Source organism: Hemitrygon akajei, chromosome 18 (genome assembly GCF_048418815.1).
Source record: "Hemitrygon akajei chromosome 18, sHemAka1.3, whole genome shotgun sequence".
Classification (NCBI taxonomy): domain Eukaryota; kingdom Metazoa; phylum Chordata; class Chondrichthyes; order Myliobatiformes; family Dasyatidae; genus Hemitrygon; species Hemitrygon akajei.
The window spans coordinates 17,474,321-17,500,877 of NC_133141.1; the positions used below are offsets into that span (position 1 = coordinate 17,474,321).

At 44.7% G+C, this 26,557-nt stretch overlaps 1 protein-coding gene across 4 annotated transcripts in view; it reads left to right on the forward strand.

The window, feature by feature from the left end:
• Positions 1-12,400: 12,400 nt before the first annotated feature.
• Positions 12,401-26,557, forward strand: part of LOC140741157 (transmembrane protein 198-like) — a 178,820-nt gene continuing 164,663 nt past the window's right edge. Inside the window, exons 1-3 of one of the 4 annotated variants that reach the window (XM_073071002.1) lie at positions 12,401-12,826; positions 12,899-13,014; positions 15,522-15,587. The gene's annotated coding sequence lies outside the window, so the exon portion shown is untranslated. Of the gene's footprint in view, positions 12,827-12,898; positions 13,015-13,416; positions 13,549-15,521; positions 15,588-26,557 lie in introns of those variants that run through there. The other 3 variants (XM_073071004.1, XM_073071003.1, XM_073071005.1) reach the window with 3 other exon arrangements.

Here is a 26,557-nt window from a genome sequence, read left to right on the forward strand (position 1 = left end):
GATAGTGGTGTGCTGACTGTCTGGATTACTTTTGACTTGGAAAGGACGATGCAGTCTACTAGGCCCCACACAGCTGTGATAACATTGAACAAGTGATCCCCTGACACTTGCATCCAGAATTGGCAACGTAATCTGAAGCGATACACCACAGAGACGGGAAAACTCACAAGGAAGCGGGAAGACGGGAATCCTCATTAGGATCCTATCCAGATGTACATTGGCTTGGTAAGACAACTGCTCTGCCCAAGACTGTAGGGAGTTGTGGGCACATCACACAAACCAGCCTCCCTCCATAGACTTCCCTGCCAAAGGGTGAAGGACCTGTGCTGTGTTGTACAGGTACTCTTCAATATTCTATGTTCCCACTCCCTTGGGAAAGCAACCGGCATAACGTGGTCAAGTAACCCTCCAAACCCATTCTCTTTCTCCCTTCCCATTGCGCAGGAGATATACAATGCCTGGCCTGCTGAGTTCCTCCAGCATTTTGTGTGTGTTGCTCAGATTTCCAGCATCTGCAGATCTTCTCTTGTGTGTGAGAGGATATTTTGGAAAGCGTTTCACTGGCTGCAAGTTACTAGTGTTACAGAAACTCATGCCTGCCTTCTGGTACCGTCTTTTGCACAAGGTGAATCCACGTACCTCAGAACTACGCACTTTGATTATCCCATCAGTGGATAGAGGTAGTTTTTGGCATCATTTATCCCTCAAACAGGGAGAATGTTTCCTCTCCTTCCTCAATGCCACACACTGCCTGCTCTGGGATTGTAGGCAGGAGGGTCATAAGCAGAAGGCAGTCATGGGATCACAGCAAATCATTCAGGAATTTAAACTCCGGGCCATTTCTGGGAAATTCTTTGCGAACCATTTTCTTCTCCCCTCACCTTAATCATCCACTTCAAACATGATCAAAAGGAGTACGGGAGATGGCAGTGGCCAAGGTGAGCCAAACCTCAGCCAGGAACTCTTAACATGGAACCGAGGGAAATTGACCTTTCTGCCTGAATACCTGTGAACAGCCTCGGCCCGAAATGTCAGCTCTTTATTCCCCTCCACAGATGCTGCCTGAGCTGCTGAGTTCCTCCAGCATTTTGTGTGTGTCACTCTGGATTTCCCAGCATCTGCAGGATCTCTTCTGTTTATGCAGGGTTTGTTTGATCTGTTGTCATGTTTGGCACAATATTGTAGGCTGAAGGGCCTGTTCCTGTGTTCAGGTGTCTGGAGTGGACTTGAACCCACAACCTTCTGATTCAGAGGCATGAGTTACAATGCACTGAGGCACAGCTGCACACTAATCAAGCCCCGTGGTCTCCTGGACATGTCTCGATTGCAATAGGGATTGGGGTCTGCTGGAGAAGAGGGGTAGCTAGTGCTGGGGGCTGGGGGGGCGGGGGGGGAGAGAGTCTATAAATTTATTTCCGGAATCAGTCCAGGAATTCTACTATGTTTCTGGACAGGGCTGGGCACTTGGCAAAGATCCCAGCAAGCTCTGGATGCTGCACCTGATGCCAGTGTGTTGCAGAGCTGCTAATGCTGTTTCAGAATTCTAAACTCATGCTTTCAAATCACAGATCATCCCCATTAGTCACCAAAAATGCTTAAAAAGAAACATTTGCTTTGTTACTAAATGCTTGGGGAGTGCATAATGATACAACCTGTTGTGTTCCAACCACTTGCACTTTTGCAGTGTACTGAACAGTCTGTGATTATGTTCTTGACCTTCACTCACTTGTCAGAGCTCAGAGTATGAAATTAGAGTTTAAAATAGGTGAGGCCCTTTAAATTTCTGACTATTCTGAGTGTCTTTGCACTCTGCATGGTCAAAAAATCATGGCCTCTATAGATCAGGATTAACCAGAGTTTTCCTGCTGTGTCCAGATTTGTACTATTTGCCATCATTGGCTCCTGGCTGAACTATATATAACATCATAGAATTGTTGTAGTGCTCAAGAAGGCCATTTGGCCCATTTGCGTTTGTGCTGGCTTCCCATAGAACAATTGACTAAGACCAGTTCTTTATTTCCTCTGCCCTGAGCTCTGCTGATAATTAGCCCTTCTCGGCTTATCCCATTCCTCTTTGAAAGCCTTGATGAGCACAGATCATCACCACCCTCTTCATAAAAACAGAAAATTCTTAATACCCTCCCCTACATCTTGGAATTGGAAATGGGAATTGGTTTACTACTGTGAAGCCAAAAGTCCACCTTATTGTACCAGTCTTAGAACAGCGGGTAGAAGCTGTTCTTCAGGCTTTTGTATCTTCCCCGCATGATGGAAGAGGGGAGAAGTGAGAATATCCAGGGTGGGTGGGGTCTGAGGTAAAACTGATTGGCTGAATTTGCCCCGCTTTTTGTGTGCAGAACTTAGCATGGACAATTTCCCACAGTCAGGTAGACTGCACTGGAACAGCTTGGTTAGAGATACAGCTGCTTTTGGAGTCAGACCTTCAGTACTATAATTGCGATGATGTCTGGGCCAGAGCCTTTCCTGTATCCAGTGCTCTCAGCCCATTTTTACTCAGAGTGGTGAGTGCGTGGAATGGGCTGCCAGCGACAGTTGTGGAGACGGATATGATAGGGTCTTTTAAGAGACTCTTGGATAGGTACATGGAGCTTAGAAAAATAGAGGGCTATGGGTAACCCTAAGTAATTTCTAAGGTAGGGACATGTTCAGCTCAGCTTTCTGGGCCAAAGGGCCTGTATTGTGCTGTAGGTTTTCTATGTTTCTATAAGACATAAGATATAGGAGCAGAATTAAGCCATTTGGCCCATCGAGTCTGCTCTGCCATTTCATCATGGCTGATCAAATTTTCCTGTCATCCCTAATCTCCTTATACCTGTATCCCTTCATGCCCTGACCAATCCAGAATTTCTCAACCTCTTCCTTAAATATACGCTAAAGACTTGGCCTCTACAACTGCATGTGGCAAAGAATTCCACAGATTCACCACTCTCCTCCTCATCCCCATTCTGAAGGACACCCCTCTATTCTAAGGCTGTCTCCTCTGGTCTTAGAATCCCCCATCACAGGAAACATCCTCTCCACATCCACTCTATCACAGCCTTTAACCATTCAATAGGTTTCAATGAGGTCACCCCTCATTCTTCTGAAATCCAGCACAGAGCCATCAAATGCTCTTTATATGACAAGCTGCTCAATCCAGGAATCATTTCCGTGAACCTCCTCTGGAACTAGCCGGGAAATTAAAGGACAGTGAGCCTGACATCAATAGTGTGTAAATTATTGGAAGGAATTCTAACGGACAAGATATTTCAAAGTTCAAATTTATTATCAAAGTATGTATACCATAGAGCAACCTGTGAATAGATAGGACCCGAATAAGGATAGTCAACATAGCCTTGGGCATGGTAGGTTATATCTAACCAATATTATAGATGAAGGAAAGGCAGCAGGCTTTAGCAAGGCACTTGACAAAATCCCATATGGGAGGTTTGGTCACTTGGCATTTAAGATGAGGAAGTAAATTGGATTAGACATTGGCTTTGTGGGAGAAGCCAGAGAGTGGTCGTAGAGGGTTGCCTCTCTGACTGGAGGCCTGTGACTAGTGGTGTGCCACAGGGATCAGTGCTGGTCTCTTTGTCACCTATATCAATTATCTGGATCAGCAAATATGCAGATGACAGCAATACTGGGGGTGTAGTGGACATAGAGAAAGTCTATCAAAGCTTGCAGTGGGATCGGGATCAGCTGGAAAAATGGGCTGAAAAATGGCAGATGGAATTTAATGCAGACAAGTGTGAGGTGTTGCCCTTTAGGAGGACCAACCAGGGTAGGTCTTACACGGTGAGCAGTAGGGCACTGAGGAGTATGGTAGAAGAGGGATCTGGAAATATAAATCCATAATTCCTTGAAAGTGGCATTCACAGGTAGATTGGGTTGTACAGAAAGCTTTTAGCACACTGATCTTCATAAATCGAAGTACTAAGTACAGAAGTTGGGATGTTATGTTGAAGTTGTACAAGATGTTGGTGAGGCCTAATTTGTATTGTGTGCAATTCTGGTCTCCTGCCTACCGGAAAGACATCAATAAGATTGAATCAGTACAGAGAAAATTTACAAGGATGTTTGAGGGACTTGAGTTGTATGGACAGGTTCTTCAGTCAGAGGGTGGGACGAGCTGACAGTGGCTTTGATTGCAACACTTGAGATGTTTGGTTACCTTACCTAAATAGTTCTTAACAAGCGAGAGGAGATCGAACCCAGGTCAATGGATCTGTGAGGCAGTGGTAATACCTGCTGTGTCACTGTGCCACCTAGGCAAGAACTTGAAGGTATTTTAAATAAAATAAATAGGAATTAACTAATAGGACTGATGTGCACATTGACCATGTTGTCGTAATGGATTATCTTGTCTGGGATTGATGAGACAGGGAGGTTTACAGTTATTGAAAGCACTCAGTATGTGAATGCCTTGACGGATTGTGTCAGGAAAAGTGGTATACCACATGTAGGTCTGTACCATTTACTGACATTCAGCAGACTTGAGGAGAAGACAGGTTAGAAATCCAAGTGAAATCAACATCATATCAGAAACCCCTTGTTCTTTAATTATATTAGCAATCTGGCAGAAGTTGTCCACTAACAGGCAGAATTATTCTCCCCATCACACTGGGGAAGGGGAGGAGGGTTTAAATCCATTGCTGAACGACAGTGACCCAGTAACTGCCAGAATAACTCAACATTCTTTCTCCAAGGGAAAAGGAATTGAAGTCCAGAGGGAATAGGTTTGAGGTGGGAGGGGAAAGATTCAAAGGGGACCTGAGGACAGCAAGAGAGACCCATTGCCTCTATGCATTGACCCCAGGTCAGCCCCATCAGTGTCACTCAGCGAGCATAAGCTTCAACAGAGCCCTGATTCTGCAGTTCTCTCCCCTTCTACTCATCTATCACCTAATCCTAACTGTTCACCTTCTCTCTCTCTTCCTTTGGGACATTGAAGTGAAGGTGGGGAGAATAAAATGGGATAGTGTAGAATTAGGATAGATGGGTGCTGCATGATTGGCACAGACTTAGTGGGCCAAAGGGCTGTTTGCCTTGTTCACGAGGGGTGTAAGAGAAATTAATTTGCAGGTCTTTGTTGGTGAATGTTGGGGAATGGTGGGCTGGAATTGACTGGATTTCTCTCTGAGAGCTGGGGATGACTCATAGAATGGCCTTCTTCCATGCCAGAACAATTCAATGTTTCATATGGGACTCAGCTGTGATGCACATGGGGATATTTTAATGCACTTAAATAAGCTCCTGAGTTTGAAAGTTCAATTTAAAACTCAAAACTTAAAGTAAATGTACGAGAGGGAGAGTTGGCTGTGCTGATTGCGAGAACACAATGAAAGTATTTACAGTGGATGGGGAATGGTTAGCATTTAAAGAAATGAGACATAGTTTGCCTTTAAGGCACAAACCCAACAGGAAAAGTGGTCCATCCATGGCTGATAGAGGAAATTAAAGATAGTATTAATTTCAAAGAAGCTTAAAAATCACCAGAATTACCAATAGATCTGAGGACTGGGAACATTTTAGAATTCAGTAGAGGACAACCAGGAAATTGATAAAGAAAGGCAAGAAAGAATAGGACATTAAATTAGCAAAAAACCATAACACACAACAAATGTGTGGTTCCCCTACAGACAGAGAAAGGAATATTTATAACAGGAATGAGGAAATGGAAATAGCAGAAGAATTAAACACATACTTTGTGTCTGTCTTTATGGAGGAAGATACAGAAGTAAACAAGAAATACAAGAGATCCAAGAATCAAGTGAGAATGATTAACTGAGTTAATACAAGTTTATAAGAGTATTAGAAGTTGTTGGAGTGTAGGAGATTGAAAGAGGATCTTATAAAAGTGTATAAAATCCTAAGGGCCATTGAGAGAGTCTTTTTTCCAGTGTTGGAGAATAGGTACAGGGTGAGAAGGGAATGATTTAATAGCATCCTGAGGAGAAACCTTTTCACACAGAGGGTGGTCAGTATTAGGAATGAGCTGCCAGAGGATGTAACTGAGGTAGGCACATTAACAACATTTAAAAGGTACTTGAATAGGAAAGGTCTAGAGGGATATTGTTACACAGGGGCAACAGAGAGAACCAAGTGCAGGACACTGGCACATCAACTCAGGTGGGGAGGCTGGCGTAGACCTGAACGTAGAGCCAGGAAACCAGAGGGATCTTGAGATGGAGACAGGATTCACAGGGACTCCCTAGAAACTAGAGCAGAACTTAGAACTAACAGTTCTAATCAGAACAGGGAACAAAGTATCACACAAGAATTGACCAACAAATTAGCAAACTGTGTAAGAGTCGTCCTCGTATTTATTTCCCAGTCTCTGATGAACGCCAGGTGTATGATTATTGGGTAACTAGCAGCAATTGACTGAAATTGGGGCATGATCAGGGAGAAAGAAGTGTTAAAGGGGAACGGCCAACTGGAACCATGACAGATATAGGCCAAATGCAGGCAAATGGGACCAGCTTAAGTGGGCATCTTGGGCAGCATGGACCAGTTGGGCCAAAGGGCCTGTTTCTGTGCGGTATAACTCTATGATTATTACTATGAATATAAGTTGATGAGAGCGTAAGCTGAGTTATCCCCAATGACACTATAATCTACATCTTAGAGTTTTGAAAAAACTGGTTGTAGAGATAGCGAGTTTTCTTCCTGTCTTCCAAAATGCAATAGATGCTGGAATTGTTCCTAGACATTGGTGAGGAGACAAATGTGATCCTATTCTTTAAACAGGGAGGGAGAAAGGAAATGGGGCAATAACCAACCAGTTAGTCTGAACAACTGCACTAAATGATGTAAAGACAGAGTACCTTGAGATTGGATTTATGAAAGGAAATAACTATCCTCCAATCCTCTAGTACCTTATCTGTCACTAAGGATGTCTTAAATCTCTCTGCTAGGGCCCCTGCAATTTCTGCACTTGCCTCCCACAGGGTCCATGGGGAACACCTAGTCAGGCCCTGGGGATTTATCCACCCCTAATTTGCCTCAAGACAGCAAGCACCACCTCCTCTGTAATCTGTGTAGGATCCATGAAGTTGATGCCTCTTTGCCTCACCTCTATAGACCCTGTGTCCACCTCCTGAGTAAATACAGATGCAAAGAAATAATCATCACACAGAACATAAATTATACAGAAAATATACATGACATTGAAGAAAAAGACCGTACAAAGCAGAATGTTAGTGCAAAAAATGCATGATCATGGTAATGCAAGAGATAGTCCATTTCTGAGGTAGGGTTAGGGTTTTGTTAGTTGGTTCAAGAACCTGATGGTTCAAGGGAAGTAACTGTTCCTGAACCTGGTGGTGTGGGACTTCAGATTTCTGTGCCTCCTGCCTGATGGTAACGGTGAGATGATGGCATAGCTCAGATGGTAAGATACTTGATAATAGATGCCACCTTTTTGAGGCAGCACCTCCTCTAGATACTGTCAATGATGCATAAGGCTGTACCCGTGATGGACCGAGCTGTGTCCACTACTTTCTGCAGCTGCTTTCACTCCTGTGCATTGGAATTTCCATACCAAGCCATGATGCAAACAGTCAGGATGTTTCCAATAGTGTAGATGTTTGCAGAAGGGCTTGAACCATAGAACCATAGAACACTACTGCACAGTACAGGCCCTTCAGCCCTCCATGTTGTGCCGACCCATTTAATCCTTTAAAAAAAAGTACTAAACCCACACTACCCCATAACCCTCTATTTTTCTTTCATCCATGTGCCTGTCCAAGAGGTTCTTAAATACCTCTAATGTTTTAGCCTCCACCACCATCCCTGGCAAGTCATCCCAGGCACTCACAACCCTCTGTGTAAAAAACTTACCCCTGATGTCTCCCCTAAACTTCCCTCCCCTTAATTTTGTTCATATGCCCTCTGGTGTTTTCTATTTGTGCCCTGGGAAACAGGTACTGACTATCCGCCCTATCTATGTCTCTCTTAATCTTGTAGACCTCTATCAAGTCCCTTCTCATTCTTCTACGCTCCAAAGAGAAAGGTCCCAGCTCTGCTAACCTGCTTCATATGACTTGTTCTCCAAACCAGGCAACATCCTGGTAAATCTCCTCTGCACCCTCTCCATAGCTTCCACATCCTTCCTATAATGAGGTGACCAGAACTGAAACACAATACTCTAAGTGCCGGTCTCACCAGAGATTTGTAGAGTTGCAACATGACCTCTCTACTCTTGACTCAATCCCCCTGTTAATGAAGCCCTAGCATCCCATAGGCCTTCTTAACTACCCTATCAACCTGTGCAGCGACCTTGAGGGATGTATGGATTTGAACCCAAGGTCCCTTTGTTCATCCACACTCTTAAGAACTGACCATTAATCCTGTACTCAGTCTTCTGGTTTGTCCTTCCAAAATGCATCACCTCACACTTGTCCGGATTGAACTCCATCTGCCATTTTTCTGCCCAACTCTGCAGCCTGTCTATATCCTCTTGTAACCTTCGACAATCTGCAGCTCCATCCACAACTCCTCCAATCTTTGTGTCATCTGCAAACTTACTCACCCATCCTTCCACCTCTACATCCAGGTCATTTATAAAAATCACAAATAGCAGAGGTCCCAGGACAGATCCCTGCGGCACTCCACTAGTCACCGACCTGCAGGCAGAATACTTTCCTTCCACAATTTACCCTCTGCTTTCTTCCTTTAAGCCAATTTTTTATCCAAACAGCCGAGGTTCCATTTATCCCATGCCTCATGACTTTCTGGATGAGTCTCTTGTGAGGGACCTTGTCAAATGCTTTGCTAAAGTCCATGTAGACCACATCCACTGCCCTACCCTCACTTCTTTTGTTACCTCTTCAAAAAACTCAATCAGGCTCGTGAGGCATGATCTTCATAGAGATCATAGAGATCTACAGCACATTACAGGCCCTTCGGCCCACAATGTTGTGCTGACCATGTAACCTACTCTAGGAACTACCTAGAATTTCCCTACCACACAGCCCTCTACTTTTCTGAGCTCCATGTACATATCTAAGAGTCTCTTAAAATACTCTATTGTATCCACGTCTACCACCTTCACTGGCAGCCCATTCCATGCACCCACCACTCTCTGTGTGAAAATCTTATCTCTGATATCCCCCCGTACCTACTTCCAGGCACCTTAAAACTATGCCCCGTATGTTAGCCATTTCAGCCCTGGGAAAAAGCCTCTGGCTATCCACAAAATTAATGCCTCTCATCATCTTATAAACCTCTATCAGGTCACCTCTCATCCTCTGTTGTTCCAAGGAAAAAAGGCCAAGCTCACTCAACCTATTCTCATAAGGCATGCTCTCCAATCCAGGCAACATTTTTGTAAATCTCCTCTGCACCCTTTCTATGGTTTCCACATCATTCCTGTTGTGAGGCAACCAGAACTGAACATAGTACTCCAAGTGGGGTCTGACCAAGGTCTTATATGGCTGTAACATTACCTTTCGGCACCGAAATTCAATCCCACAATTGATGAAGGCCATCACACCATACGCTTTCTTAACCACAGAGTCAGCCTGCGCAGCAGCTTTGAGTGTCCTATGGACTCGGACCCCAAGATCCCTCTGATCCTCCACACTGCCAAGAGTCTTACCATTAATACTATATTCTGTCTTCAGATTTGACCTACCGAATTGAACTACTTCACACTTATCTGGGTTGAACTCCATCTGCCACTTCTCAGCCCAGTTCTGCATCCTATTGATGTCCCAGTGTAACCTCTGACAGTCCTCCAGACTATCCACAACATCCCCCAACTGTCACCAGCAAACCTACTAACCCACCCTTCTACTTCTTCATCCGGGTCTCCTCGGATCCCATGCCTCCTTACTTTCTGAATGAGCCTTGCATGGGGAACCTTATCAAATGCCTTGCTGAAATCCATATACACTACATCTACTGTTCTACCTTCATCAATGCATTTTGTTACATCCTCAAAGAATTCAATTGGGCTCGTAAGGCATGACCTGCCCTTGACAAAGCCATGCTGACTATCCCTAATCAGATTATGTCTCTCCAAATGCTCACAAATCCTGCCTCTCAGGATCTTCTCCAACAACTTGCCCACCACTGAAGTAAGACTCATTGGTCTATAATTTCCTGGGTTATCTCTACTCCCTTTCTTGAACAAAGGGACAAAATTTGCAACCTTCCAATCCTCTGATACTTCTTCTGTCTCCATTGATGATGCAAAGATCATCACCAGATGTCCCACAGTAGCCTGGGGTATATCTCATCCCAATTTATGTTCCCAATTTCCTGTCTAATAGCATCATATTTCCGCCTACCCCAATTAAACGTTTTCTCAAATTGTCTGCTTCTATCCCTCTCCAGCGCTAGGAGATGGAGTTGTGATCACTACTTCCAAGATGCTCTCCCACTGAGAGACCTGACACCTGACCAGGTTCATTTCCCAATGCCAGATCAAGTACAGCCTCTCCTCTTGTAGGCTTATCTACATATTGTGTCAGGAAACCTTCCTGAACACACCTAACAAATTCCACCCCATCTAAACCCCTTGCTCTAAGGAGATGCCAATCGATATTAGGGAAGTTAAAATCAACAACCCTGTTATTATTACACCATTCCAGAATCTGCCTCCCTATCTGCTCCTCAATGTTTTGTTACTATTGGAGGGTCTATAAAAAACACCCAGTAGAATTATTGCCCCTTTCCTGCTTCTGACTTTCACCCACAAGGACTCAGTGGACAATCCCTCCATGACTTCCTCCTGAACCATGACACAACCCCTGATTAGCAATGCCACTCCCCCACCTCTTTTGCCTCCCTCCTTGTCCTTTTTGAAACACCTAAGGCCTAGTACACTCAGCAACCATTCCTGCCCCTGAGACATCCAAGTCTCTGTAATCGCCCCTCTATGTCCCTGTCTGAATGCTTCTTAAATGACACATTGTACCTGCTTCAACCACTTCCTCTGGTGGCTCATTCCATGTACTCACCACCCTCTGCCCCTCAGTTCCCTTTTAAATCTTTCTCCTCTCAGGTACCTTAAATATATGGACCTAGTTTTGGTTTACTGAAAGGCCAGGAATTTGAAGCTGCTCACTCTCTTGAGCTCTGACTCACCAATGGGAACTGGCATGTGATCTACTTCCCCTTTATGAAGTCAATGATGAACTCCTTGGTCTCTATCTCTCTTTGTTTCCTCATGTTGAGTTTATACTGGTTCCTCTTCGATGCAGTGACCATTCCCAGAGCACACCACTCAGTCAACGTGACAACTGAAACTGGTTTGCTTCCTGAGGTGACAAATCAGCCAACATGTTTCTTTCTGAATCTGAGGCTCAAATCCCACACAAAAGATTTGTACATAAAAGCCAAATCTGACTATCTAGTGTAGTGCCCAGGGAGTACCCATGAACACTACCTCATTATTTCTTCATTTTACACTATTTATTTATATTGGTAATTTATAGATTTTATGTCTTTGCACTGTGCTGTTGCTGCAAAAACGAACTAAATTCATGTCATATCTCAGTGATAAAAATCTGATTCTGTTGTAGTTGTTATTTACCCAATAGGATGTTAAACTGGGGGGGGAAGTGTTAAAAACTGCTGAAGCTGGAAATCTTAAATAAAAGCAGAAAATATTGGAAACACTCAGCAGCCCAGACAGCATCTGCGGAGGGAGAAAGAGTTAATGTTTCAGGTCTTGAACCCTTCAACAGTGCGGAGATTCCATTTACTCTCTCCTCAAAGGGACATAAAAGGTTTTAAAGGGCCGTGGCTTTCTCAACGGCACCTGGACGGTTATCATTTCCCTAACCGACTACCCGCGCATTATCATAGTTGTTGTTTGCGGGATCTTACTGTTCACATATCGGTTGCCTCGGCTCCTACAATACTCCAAAACGCATTGTGAAACGTATGGGACGCGGTAGGCGTTATACAAATGGATGTCTTCCTTACAAACTCATTGTTGAAACGCGATATCCTATTGAGAGCGTTAAGATTAAAGTGCGCAATGAGAGAACTTTTTTATTATCGGCGAATTATTAGCTTGGTCTACAGCTGAATGGGTTCGGTGTATCAAACCACTCCTGGAAAACAGGGGATTGCCTCTGTAAAATCGCTAATCCCGAAGTCCCAACATACCAAACACTTGAACGGCTCCACATATAATGTCTTGCAATTAAAATGCAGCCCAGTATATCAGTGTTAAACGGGACGTGGGAAAGCAGCTGAAGTTGATATGGAAGCGACGTTTATCTGATCAGTGTAAAATATTCAAATTTGAAAAATTGTGTTGCAGAAGTGTCCCATTACAATGCTAATGTTAAACAGGCAACATCAGCGTTGATTGTTACACATAAATTAAACTCGCCTTTTACATCCCTTCACTGGGGCGCTGAATTGGTAGAGTCTGAGAGTGAGGTCATTGCGAGCTGAGGTTGGAGAGGGAGAAAAAAATTTAAATTCAATCTGAAGGAACAGTTAGTTGGTGAAAGTGTAACTGGCAGAGAGTTAGTAGACTCGTCGGTGATAGGACGTCAGTAGTAAAGCTGAGGGGGTGCAAACGTTCAAATAGCGAGAGAGGGAGAAGCGGCGCAGACATTCAATTTTGTGGGAGAGTGGACAGTTGATAGAGTGAGGGGTTTATTTCTTTACCCATCTCTCCGCTTGTGTGTAGAAGTTTCAGTGACCTCCCATAGGACTGGTGTCCGCTTCCCAGGAAGAGTTTGGCAGTTGTCTGTTGTTACTCAACAGACACCTGGACTTTGCTTGGATCCCTCACGCTATAGAGAAAACGGGCTTCAACACACGAGTGTCCCAGTGATCGCCGGGTTTCAGGGTGAGTAGCGGGTGGTGTCTGGTATCCTGGCTTTTGTCTGCCGTTTGCAGAAGATGACATAGGTCTGTTCAGTGTTTGCTGTTTCCTTCCGCAGCCCCAGAGTCTCGACTTCATTCGGGGTCTGCTCGCTGTATTTCACGGGGCCCTGCTTGAGGCGAGGGGGACTCCTGGGAACGACCCGCTACACGGTAAGTGTTGGCGATGCAAAGAAAACGAGTAGCTACTTACCGTTATCTTTTTAAGTACAGTGATTTTGGCGATTGAGTCCATTTTTCGCCAAATAATAAAATGAGGCTTTGGAACTCCCAGACATTCCTGCTAGCCAAGAGAATTTGGATCATAGTTTTAGCCCCGGGTGGTTTTACCAGAAACACTGTTTTAAAGAAACTACTATAAATGGTAAATTGCGTTCAGTTGTTCGGCTAGCCCGTTTGAGTAGATTAACGAGAGGATTAATTCTGGCATGGTTTAAAATCAAGTTCACAAAGAGAGGGATAGGTGGGGGGGGGGGGTGGGGATAGTTCGGGTCATCGGCTCCACTTTTTGTAACGTTTCAAGGGCAGTTAACTGTTTTGTTTTACCTCCACGGTACCCTGGGATTCTGTCCCATCGCCCAAGGCCTGGTTCTGTGCACTGTTTTCTCACTGTCGAGTTTATTGTCATGCACACGATTACGGTGGAGTACAAGTACAATGAAAAACTTGCAGCAGCTTCACAGGCAGGTGGGTACAGACAACACACAGAATATAAGCTATACATATAGAAAAAGACTGCACATCAGCAACAAGTCCACAGTGTAGTGTTCTGTTGTTGAGTTGGGTGCTGCTCCTGAACTTGGTGGTGTCCTGCCTTCTGTACCTCTTGCCTGACAGTGCAATGTATTGAGGTATAACAATGTAGAATGAAGTGTAAAAGCTACAGAGAAAGTGTGGTGCAGGTGAACAATAAGGTGTAAGGTCATAACAAGGTCAATTGTGAGGTTGAGAGTCCCATCTATCACAAAGGAACAGCATTAAACAAAACTAAGTTGGATATTGGTTACATACTCTGTGTGTAGAGGGAAAAATACCTATCATATCCTTTGAAATGATCCCCTTCCCTCCTTGAATGTATGTCCTCTGGTATTAGACATTTAAACCATGGGGGAAAGATACTGTCTGTATACTCTATCTATGCCTCTCATAATCCTTAAACCTCTGTCAGATCTCTCCTCAGCCTCGCTGCTCCAGGGAAAATAACTCAAGTTTGCCCAACTTTTCGTTATAACTCATGCCCTCTAAACCAGGCAGCATCCTGGTAAACCTCTTCTGCACCCTCTCCAAAGCCTCGACATCCTTCCTATAATGGGTATGCGTATTGGTGCAGAAGTTTTGGTTACCAGAGTGTGTGCCCCCAGCACATCTTTGGTTGAGTTGGTTGTTAACGCAAGCAGTGCATTTCACTGTATTTTTTGATGTACATGTGATAAATAATGATTCAGAAGTTTTGGTCATGTTGATATTGTTGGCCCCATTAGTCGGCAGTTGGTGTGCCGTCAGTCACCAGTAGTGGTGATGATGGGCAATGGCGCATTTGGAGCGGGAGGTGCTAGCGATGCAGTATGACAGTCCGGTAACTGAGCTCAGCCTGTGAAGAGAAATGTCCCACAGCCAAGGACACAATTAAAATGACAATTTGCAGAAGGGCCCAGTGAACAGTTGCATGGGGAGGTTTTGTTTGGTTAGCTTTGCTCTGTCTGATGTTGATTGTGTGGGGGGGGGGGGGGGGAGTTGGGGTGGAACTAAATTAATATTTACAGCTGTGCAGTGAGGAGCAGAATGGGATAAATATGGTAACTTGATTGCTGTGTGCTCATTGCCTAAAGCAAGTTTTGCAAGCCTAAATGGATGGGAGACAAAATAATGTTAACTGGAATTTATTAACAAAAGAGGTTCTGCAGATGCTGGCAATCTTGAGCCACACACAGAATGCTAGAGGAACTCAGCAGATCAGGCAGCATTTATGGAGGAGAATAAACACTTGACATTTAGGGCCGTGAACCTTTATCAGGACTTGCAGGTAAAGTGTCACCTCACCTGGAAGGACCGTTTTGGTAGTGAAGGGAGGAGGCAGGTGTACTTACCAGAATTTATTGCTGCTTTGCTTTCTATATGCTTTTAAAATATCAACTACTTTCCTAAGACAAAGGTGCATCATTAAGCAAAACATGGTTGGATATTGGAGTAACTGGAAAAACTTCGAAGCTGTTGTAATGATGACTGTTAATTGGTTTCTGGAAGATGTTCGCTATTTGGTCTAAATGGCCAGATTAGAAACCGTCTACATTTGATGAGCGCTTTCTTTATTAAGTGGTGAATGCTGGGGACTCCAAAGCTCTGGCTCTTTCCTTCTGTAAGACACTCCTCTTTGAAAACCTGCCTTAGAATGTGACTCTGTTCAATTCTGTTTGATTAAGCACCTGGGGATCTTTTGCAACACACACACACAAAATGCTGGAAGAACTCAGCCATCCAGGCAGCATCTATGGAAAAAATTGTACAATCTGGACTCTTTTCCATAGATGCTGCCTGGTCTGCTGTGTTCCTTCAGCATTTTGTGTGTGTGTTGCTTGGATTTCCAGCATCTGCAGATTTTCTCTTGTTGGGGATGTTTTGTGATATTCGGGGAGCTGTGTTAATACGGATTTATGTTGCAGGAAAGCCGAGGCAAAAGAACAGGGAGAAAGAACCAAGACATTGAGTAAGGATGAACATCAGCCCAGGTGGGGAAATCATGATGACCTAAAGAGAATGAACATATCCAGCCTGCTGGGTGAAGTGGTGTTAAGAAAATGGTTCATGGTTACTAGTTTGCAGTTTCGATAGTGCCTGGTTTTGACCCTCTCCACCTGCTTGGATGAGTGCATCTTTAACAACTCTTAAGAAGGCAGAATATAGCACCCCACTTGATTGTAACCCTATCCACCTCCCGAAATGTTTGTTTCCTTCACATCAGTGGCTGCCGCGTGCACCATTTACCAAAAGTACTGCAGGATACTCACCCAAGCAACTCCGACAGCTCCTCCCTGAACTCATGACCTCTGCCGCCATGGAGGACCAGGGGACATCAGCACCTCTAACTTATCCTAACTTTGTAATCTTTGCTGGTCCTTCGTGGTTACAAGGAACAATCTCTCTGCAGCTTCACCCCAACTGCTCAAGGGCAGTTACAGATGACAATAAATGCTGGCCTTGTCAACGACAGGCAGGTTCTGGAAAATCTATTAGGGTCTGTGCCTGGGTCCATAAGACCATAAGATATAGGAGCAGAAGTAGGCCATTCGGCTCATTGAGTTTGCTCCACCATTCAATCATGGGCTGATCCAATTCTTCCCGTCATCCTCACTCCCCTGCCTTCACCCCATACCCTTTGTTGCCCTGGCTAATCAAGAACTTATCTACCTCTGCCTTAAATGCACCCAATGACTTGGCCTCCACAGCCGCTCGTGGCAACAAATTCCACAGATTTACCACCCTCTGACTAAAGTAATTTCTCCGCATCTCAGTTCTAAATGAACGTCCATCAATCTTGAAGTCATGTCCTCTTGTCCTGGACTCCCTTACCATGAGAAATAACTTTGCCATGGGTCTTGGGTCTCTGGTCTTGCCTGCTTAACTCTCTTCATCTCTTTTTTTTCCCCTCTTCAACCCCCCGAGACACTCTTTGGCCCAAGCTTGGTGTTTCCTACCCTAGAGTCTGTGTAAGGCTCAGCGTTGTTCAGTCTGCAAAAGTGCCTTGGATCAGTTACCACCTGAAAGCTGCAATGTTGAATGCTGGCTGCAGTCAAAATTTCACTACCTGTCTTGTTTGCTTCTCTGTATTTCAGTTGCCTGTGCTTCAATGCTGTAACTGTCCTTTATCGGGGTGTGGTTATGAGTCTGATGAGTACCAGTCTCTTGGCCAGGGCTGCCCTTCATGTGGGTTGTTCGGCAAGGAGGGGAGTGGTGACTTTGAGCTTCCAACACAAGACTGTTGGGTATTGATCAGGGGAGAGAAAGTTCGGTGCTCTGAGGCCTTGAGATGTAATCCATTAAGTCACAGGCTGTTCACATTCAGTCAGAATGTATGAGGGTAAAACAGATCTGTTTTAGTACGGGATGGTAGGACGTGTGCAGGACGCGTGTTGGTTTTAGCTTTAGGTGTTTCAAGGGTAAACATTCTAACTCTTAATATGAAATAATACATCAAAAGAGACATGAGTGGAATTTCTGGTAAAAATCGAGAATAGTCAAGTGTTGTCAAATCAAAAGAGTTAATCGAATCGAGAGGTTTTAAATGACAACCAGTATGGGCCTGGAGATATGTTCTGGCTGCACCCCCTGCAGTGGGTTGGGTTACAGCCTGGTATTCCCTCCTGTGTGCCAGTTGCAGCTGTTTCTGATTCCCCGTCACTGATCTGCAGTGTTTACATTGTGGCGGGGTGGGGCTTGTGGGGAAGTGGCCCTGTCACTGTTTCCTGGGAGCACCGCCTACTCTTTACCCACGTGGGTATTCTTCAGAATCTGCTTTATTATTGCCGACCCTGCCAAATTTGTTGTTTTGAGGCAGCAGAACAGTGACCAACATTAAAAAGTTACAATTAATCATAAGTCATGCAAAAAAGGAATAGCAAGATGCTATACGTGGCCTGTTCAGAAATCTGATGGCGGAGGGGAAGAAACTTTCTAAAACGCTGTGTGGGTGCTCAGGTTCCTGTACCTCCTCCCTCATGGTAGTAGTGAGAGAGGGCATATCCCAGATGGTTAGGGTCCTTGATGATGGACACTGCCTTCCTGAGGCACTGCTTATTGAAGGTGGCCTCTGGTGGGGAGGGCTGTGCCCATGATGGAGCTCACGGAATCTACAACCCTCTGCAGCCTCTTTCCGAGCCTGTGCATTGGAGCCTCCATACCAGGCCATCTTACAACCAGTCAGAATGGCCTTCACTATACACCTGTAGAAATTTGCTAGGGTCTTTAGTGACCTACCAAATCTGCTTAAATGAAGTATAGCTGCTGGTGTGTTTTCTTTGCAATTGTACCAGTGTTTTGGGCCCAAGAGAGATGTTGATGCCCAGGAACTCTCATTCTCTACTGCTGATCCCTGGATGAGGACTGGGACTGGTGCGAGTTCTCTCGACTTCCCCTTCCTGAAGCCACATTGAGCGGAAGGTTGTTGTTTCTAAGCCACTCAACCAGCCAATCTATCTCACTCCTGCATGCCTCATCTTCATCTGTCTGCTGTCACTGGTGAGCAGGGCAGAGGGTGACAAGCCACAGTTTAATTAAACGGGGTGGGAGGGGAGGAGAGACTGTTGCCACTGTTTTAGCTAAATTGCTCTCGGTGTGTGGATTGCACTAACAGACGGAATGGAGGGATATAGACCATGTACAGGCAGACAGGTGGCATTAGTTTAATTTGACATCTTGTTTGGCATAGATGTCAAGAGCCAAAGGACCTGTTCCTATGATTTACCTTTCTGTAAATCCTTCCATAGTCTTGGCTCTTTCCTGTGGAATCTAATCAATCCACTACTGGGCTCTAAACTCTGGAATTCGCTCCCTGAATTCACCTCCCTCTCATGGATCTGGGATCAATTTTATTCACCATATTTACATGATTAGGAATTTGCTGTGGTGTGTTGGTTAGGGTATGACATGTAACAAAGCAAAATTTAATAATTGTAAAGAATAATCATACAAATAAATTTAAAGTACAGATTTGTATAAAATGTGCATCATGCATAAATACCGGCATGTATTTACAATGTAAACAGCATTATTAAAAAGTGGATTAAAGTGTTTACAGTGAAGTGATCGGATTAATAGAGGCGGGTGGGGGTGGGTGCTAATGAGAATGGCTGCTCACAGTAACTGCCTGGGGGAAGATGCTTTTAAAATGGCATGAAGTTTTTGTTTTAATAGCCTCATGGTGCTTTCTAGAACTGCATCTTTGGAAAATGCAGTTTGCAGGGTGGGTCTTGTCTCCTACTGTAAGACATTTCTTAAAACCTTTGTCGTTGGTCAATGGTTCAGTCACCTGCTTTAATCTGCAGTTTTCTGTGGAATTTTGTTTGATAATACTGCAGTGAAGCACCTCGCAACTATTTTCTATGTTAAAGGCACTATGTGAATGCAGCTCATTGTCATGCAAGTTGCTTTCCTGTAAACGATTAGTTTTTGTGATTTGTAATTTACTTCCATTTCAATGGTGCACTGGTTTTACAATGAATAGTGTAATTTGTGAATGCCTCAAGACTAGTTCTAGATGGAATGAAAATTGGGCATTGGAGTGAGGTTGGTGGGGTGAAAGATACTGTTTAATTAATTACAGGTGAAACAGTTGTGTTCTGTTTGTTGTTTTGGCCACTTGTTTAAACCCATCCAACGACGATGGAAACAATTACCTTTTGGGGTATTAAGAAATCCTACTCTCAGCAGAGTAAGGAACAAAACATTCTGCTGAATCTCTGAAAATTGTTCAAAAACAGCAACAAAAATTGGTCCTGGTTTGAGCCTTTGACTTAAATTTACATTTTTCCAGAAGATAAATTGTGTTCATTTCTTCTTTCCTCGCATCCCGGCTTTCTGTTTCTTCATTCCTGCTGGACATACGGCAAAATCCTGAGGGGACCCTCTAGTCAACAGTTCTAATGTACCAATGAATCCATACAGTCCGGTCTATCCTTGTTAGACACCATGGCCACGACCGGTATCAATCACGGTTTTTTTCCTCTCTACAGGGTGATACACAAGATAAAAGGAGTTGACCTATGAAGAAAAGTTAGATCTAAATGCATTGCAGTTCAGAAGAATGAGATTCTGAGGGGCACTGCTCAGGATGTATTGGTTTATAATGTCACGTGTACCAAAATACAGTGGAGAAGTTTGGCTTGCATATTGTTCATGCAGATCAAATCATTGCACAGTGCATTGAGTGTAATAAGGTACAACAATAACAGAATAAAGTAACACCTACTGAGAAAGTGCATTGTAGGAAAACAAAGTGCAGGATAGCATCCAAGACACCTTCAAGGAGCAGTGCCTCAGAAAGGCAAAGGACCCCCATCACCCAGGACATGTCCCCTTCTCATTGTTACCATCAGGTAGGAGATACAGAAGTCTGAAGGCACACACTCAGTGATTCAGGAACAGCTTCTTCGCCTCTGCCATCTGATTGTTAAATGTAAATGTTCATTGAACCCATGAACATTGCCTCACTTAAAAAAAATTATTTCTGTTTTATTATTTTTGTCTTTTCAGTGTACATAGACATTTTCTGCAATTGATTTTTTTTTCCTCTCCTATATTATGTATTGCTGCTAAGTTGGCAAATTTCACAACACATGCCCATGATAATAAACCTGACTTAGATTGTGAGGTCAAGAGTCATCTTATTGTACAAGAGGTCTATGGAATAGTCTGATAACAATGAGGTAGAAGCTGTCTTTGAGTCTGGTGGTACATGCTTTCTGGCTTTCGTATCATCTGCCTGATTGGGGGGGGGGGGGAGAGAAGCAAGAATGCCCGGGGTGGGTGGGGGGTCTTTGATTCTGCTGGCTGCTTTACTGAGGCAGCAAGAAGTGTACACAGTCCGTGGAGGGGAGGCTGGTTCATGTGATGTGCTGAACTGTGTCCACAACTCTCTGTGCAGTTTCCTGCGGTCATATGCAGAACAGTTGCCATACCAGGCTGTGATAGGAGTGCACCAATTTAAAAATTGGGAAGGGTCAATGGGGACATGTCAAACTTCTTAGCCTCCTGAGGAAGTGAAGGCATTGGTGAGTTTTCTTGGCCAGGGCGTCTACATGCTTGGACCAGGATAGACTATTTGTGATGTTCACTCCTTGGAACTTGAAGTTGTTGATATAGAGAGGAACATGTGCATCGCACCCCCCGCCCACCTTATTGAGGTTGATGACCAGCCTCTTTGTTTAGTTGACACTGGGGGAAAGGTTGTCGTTTTGACACCATGTCATCAAGCTCTCTATTTCCTCCTTGTACTCTGACTCGTTGTATGTTGTGTGGCAGTATCATCTGCAGACTTGTCGAGGGAGTCGCAGCAGAATCTGCCCATGCATTCACAAGCGTACGTGACTACTTTCCTGTAGTATCGGGGGAGGAGGATTATCTAGCGGCCGGAGGCAGTTGCAGTTGTCTACATTTCTTGCTACCTCGGTAAAGCAGCCAGACCCTACCCGGCCTGGACGTGATCTGTTCACCCCACTCCCTTTGGGCAGAAGATACAAAACCCTGGAAGCACGCATGACCAAGCTCAAGGTCATTCTACCTTGCTGTTGTAAGACTGTTCAATGGTCCCCTTGGACAATAAGGTGGATATTTGACCTCATGGCCTTGCAGCCTGTTGTCTGCCTGCACTGCAATTAATGGCAACAATTTACACTGGAACATTACACTGACACTCCAAGCCCCCTCTGCTGGCTCCTGCCAACCCAGCGCTGCATTTGCTGTTCCACACCAGGGAAGCCAAGGGCAGGTTGACTGACACTTCTCTTCAGTTTGTAGGTTGGACCCAAACATCATGTTGCCATCTCCAACTGGATCCCACCACTAAGCACATATTTCCCTTCCACCGCCCCCCGCCCCACTTTCTGCTTTCCATGGGGATTGTTCCCTACACAACTCCCTTGTCCACTGGTCCCTCCCCGCCGATCTCCCTCCTGGTACTTATCCTTGCAAGCGGAACAAGTGCTACACCTGCCCCTACACGTCTTCCCTCACTACCATTCAGGGCTCAAACAGTATTTCCAAGTGAGGCAACACTTCATCTGTGTGTCTGCTGGGGTCATCTACTGTATCCGGTGCTCCCGGTGTGGCCTCCTGTATATCGGTGAGACCCGACGTAGATTGGGAGATCACTTCGCTGAGCATCTATGCTCCGTCTGCAGAAAAAGCGGGATTTCCCAGTGGCCACCCATTTTAATTCCACTTCCAATTCCCATTCCAACATGTCAGTCCTTGGCCTCCTCCACTGCTGCGATGAGGCCACACTCAGGTTAGAGGAGCAACACCTTGTATTCCATCTGGGTAGCCTCCAACCTGATTGCATGAGCATTGATTTCTCAAACTTCCAGTAATGTGCCCCCTCCCTCCCCCTTCACCATTCCCCTTTCCCTCTCTTGCCTTATCTCCTCTCTCTGCTCCTCCTCCTTCCCTTTCTTCATGGCCTTCTGTCTATCAGATTCCCCCTTCTCCACCCCTTTATCTCTTTCTTCAGCTCTTTACACCTTCCCCTTTCCCAGTTTCACCTATCACCTACTAACTTGTATTTCTTCCTCCCCTCCCCCCCCACCTTACTCTTGACTCCTCATCTTTTTCCCCCCAGTCCTGTGAAGGGTGTCAGCCCGAAATGTCGACTTTACTCTTTTCCATAGATGCTGCCTGGTCTGCTGAGTTCTTCCGGCATTTTTTTTGGTGTGGATTTCTAGTATCTGCAGATTTTCTCTTGTTTGTAATTGTTTCATGTTGCCTGTTGCTTTAATTCTCTGTCCTGCTCCCACTTCTGAGGGACAACACGTGAGCTTTCAGCCTGGGATTTTAGTGTTGTGTTTAACCTCAATTGTTTCTCTTGTTTTCTTGTGATCAATTGTTGCAAATGATCCCAAAAAGATGCACTGGTGATACTGAGGGTGAGGAAGGTTGCAAGCAGATTGTTGGGAGGGAAATCCTCTATAAATGCATGAAAACCAGAAACTGCTGGAAGAACTCAGCATCTGTGAGGGAAATGGACAGTTAACATTTTGGGTCGAGACCCTTCAATATACGTGAAGAATCTTGACTGATGGTTTCCCTCCATAGATGCTGCCTGACCGACTGAGGTCCTCCATCCCTTTGTGTTGCTCCAGATTCCATCATCTGTAGTCTCTAGTATCTTCAACTGTTGTTCACTTCAGGTCAAAACCCTTCATCCAAACCAAGAAAAGTGAGTTGGTCTCTGTAGCAGAAAAGGTAGTGGATAGAAGAAACACAACTTGATGGGATGAAGTAATGTGAGCCGACAAACAATCTGCTGGAGGAGCTCTGTGGGTCAGGCAGCGTGTGTGCAGGGAAATATAATTAGATCAGATTTATTGTCACTGGTATGTTGTGAAATTTGTTTTGGGCAGCAGTAACAGTGTAAGATATAAAAATAATATTGTTAGTTACAATAATAAGAGGAATAGCAAGGTTGTGTTCATGGATTGTTCAGAAGTCTGATGGCAGAGGGCAAGAAACTGTTGCTGAATTTTGGATGTGTGTACCTCCTCCCTGATAGTAGTAATGAGGAGAGGGCATGTCCTGGATGGTGATGGTCCTTAATGATGGGTGTTGCCATCTTGAGTCATTGCGTTTTGAAGATTTCCTCAATAGTGGGGAGGGTTGTGCCTTTGATGGAGCTGGCTGAGTCTGTGACCCTCTGCAGTCTCTTTCGATTCTCTGCACTGGAGGCTCCATACTAGGCACTGATGCAACCAGTCAAACCTCTCCACATCTGCAGAGTCCTGATGAGGGGTCTCAGCCTGAAACGTTGACTGTTTATTCATTTCCCTGGATGCTGCCTGACCTGCTGAGATTCTCCGGCATTTTGTGTGTGTTGCTCTGGATTTCTAGCACTTGCAGAACCTCTTGTGTGTAGAAATTTGCTAGAGTCTTTGGTGACATATCAAATCTGCTCAAACCCTTTCCTGAAGTAGCAGTAAGTGTAGATGGAGTCAGTGGAGGGGAGGCTGCATTCACAACCCCCTGCAGTTTTCTGCACAGTAGGGTGTAGTAATCATGATTATCTTTGTGATAAAGGACAAAACAAACTGCACTAACTAGTGGGGCGGAGTGGATGTCCCAGTCATCTGTCATCATCAAAGTCCTCTTGAACTGACCTCCTTCCTGGGGTCAGAGACACTCACCGAAATTTGCTGTGAATCCTGTTGTCTGAGACCTGGTGGACGGGTATGATATTCACCATGCAGCTGCTCCAAAATGGTGCAGGGAGCAGCACCGGTCACTGTTCCTGACCTTCCTTGACCTCTGAAATCTGCGCAGAAAGCCAAGTAGGATGATGGAGAAGCAGCGAGCTGCAGTATGTGGGTAGAGCTTGCGTGTTACATGCGTGAGCGCTGAGTAGTCGCTGACTCCTTGCAGTAACGTTCCAGAGGGCAAAGGTCCTCGACAAGCTGTGAGACTCCAGAAAATGTCAGTGGCTTGCCACATCTGAGGAATCACCTCTCGGCCAAGGCAGGCATTGATGATGGAAGTCCACAATGCCTTCAGCGTGCCCTTTGGTAAATGAGAGATGGAAGATCGAGGTTTCCAACCCAATGTGCTCCACTAGGGAGTGGTGATCTCTGTCCTCCTGTATGCCTCCAAGATGTGGGCTACCTACATCAAGGACCTCAAAGTATTGGAGATATGACTTTGCTATCACCTCTGCCAAATTCAGATGAGGAAACCAGTGATGTTGTCCTCTCTCAGCAACCCCCCCCCCCAAAGTAATACTGCGTCGGGCACATGTCAAATACCAGACTCTCGAACCAGGCACTCAAAATGTCCTGTGAGGCTCCTTGATGCTCTCCTATTTTCTTGGAGCTGCTACGTGAATGTACACTATTGTTGGTGCTGTAGTGAAGGTAAAGTGAGGAGCAATCTGTTAGGTTTCACCCTGTCTTTGAAGAACTCAGACTTGGGTGAGGACTGGTGTGCAACTTGTGCTGTTTGCAAAGCTTACTTGAGGTATACAGTAGCAATTAGTTTGTGGCTTGGAGAAGCACAGATCAGTAACTGCCTTGGGAATAGGTTTGGGCTGAATAACCTCCTCATACGGTGCATCAATTCATGAGGGGCGTGTTTGAACTGATCACATCTGGCGGCTGGATAACTGCTCATAAACGCAAACGATGATCTGTGTGTCAGCATGTTCCTGAACGTGCCCCTTTCACAACCATCCCTGCCAATCTCAAATTCCATACAATGTTAGGGAATTTATGGGCTGTGTCGAATTGAACTCTAGGGCTGTAAACATGCTGGAAAGTATCATTGCCAGCGCTGGAAAAATGTTACATTTCCCTTGGGACTTTTCTTTCCCATTTCTGTTCTCTGCAGATTTGGAAACCTTGTACCCAGAGATTAACCAAAAAAACTGATGTGAACTGAAAGACATTTTCCCTCCTTCACCAAGGTGTATGTATATCCACAGAACTTTTCAGAAAACAACGCAGCACCTTCCTTGATGTTGAATCCACTCAGATTTCGGAAGATAATGTGAACTGATAAATTCTGATGCAAAAATTTTAGTCATTAGAAGTCAGCAGACTTTTCCCCAGTCTTTCATCTTCCACCACGCAGGAGCTATACTCTGGAATTCTCTGGGTTAAACTTTACTGCACTACCATCTGTCCTCAAAAGACTGTGGCCCATTATCAATTTCTGCTTGATACTTGCCCCTTTGTTTTTTAATATACCATGGGCTAACCTCTAGTATAGGCCAAGTATTATTTGGGATGTTTTCTGACAATCACAGAAGCTGATAAGATAGACAAAAAGAACATGAGAAATAGAAGCATTGTAAGTCGCACCTTTAGTATTAAGGGCTGACCTTTATCATGTTCCAGCACTGACCCATGCCCCTCAATTCTCTTGATATTTGCTTCACATTCAACTTGCAGTGGGATCCGAATCAACTGGGGAAATGGTCTGAAAAATGGCAGTTAAGTGTGAGGCATTGCACTTTGGAAGAACAAACCAGGGTGAGACTTGTTCAATGAATGGGAGGGTTCTGAGGTGTGTGCAGCAGGTCAATGGGATCTGTGAATCTGTAACTCCATGAAAGTGGCATCACAGTTAGGGTCACAAAAGAGAGCTTTTGGCACATTGGCCATCATAAACCAGGGTATTGAGTACAGGACTTGGGATATTATGCTGAAGTTGTATAAGATGTTGGTGAGGCTGAATTTGGAGTATTATGTGTAGTTCAGGTCACCTACCTTCAGGGATGATATCAATAAAGTTGAAAGAGGGCAGAGATTTTTCAAGGATATTTCCAGGAATTGAGGACCTGGATTATCGGGAAAGATTGAATAAGGCCATGATAGAAGGCAGAATCAGGCCATTTGGCCCATTGAGTCTCCTTTGCCATTTCATCATGGCTGATGCATTTTCCCTGTCCGCCCCAATCTCCTGCCTTCTCCCCTCTGCACAACTCAACTCAGGAGATTTTTGAAATGCTCCTTCCACTTGCCAACTACCTCTCTGCCCATGAATGGAAAATTCTACAAGAAGTGGTGGATACAGCCCAGTCTATCACAGGAAACACCATCCCCACCATTGAGCATTTCTACATGAAACACTGTCACGTGAAAGCAGCATCCATCAGCACCCACCACCCAGGCCAGGTTCTCTTCTTGCTGCTGCCATCAGGAAGGAAGTACAGGAGCCTCAGGACTCACACCACCAGGTTCTGGAACAGTTATTACCCCTCAGCCATCAGGTTCTTGAACAACCGGGGATAACTTCACTCGCCCCATCACTGAACTGTTCCCACAACCTATGGACCCACTTTCAAGGACTCTTCATCTGATGTTCTCAATATTTATTGCTTATTTATTATTATTATTATTATTAATTTGCTTTTCGTTTTTGCATTTTGCACAGTTTGCTATCTTTTGCACATTGATTTGTTTTGTCTAGTAAGTGGTTTTTCATTGATTCTATTATGTTTCTT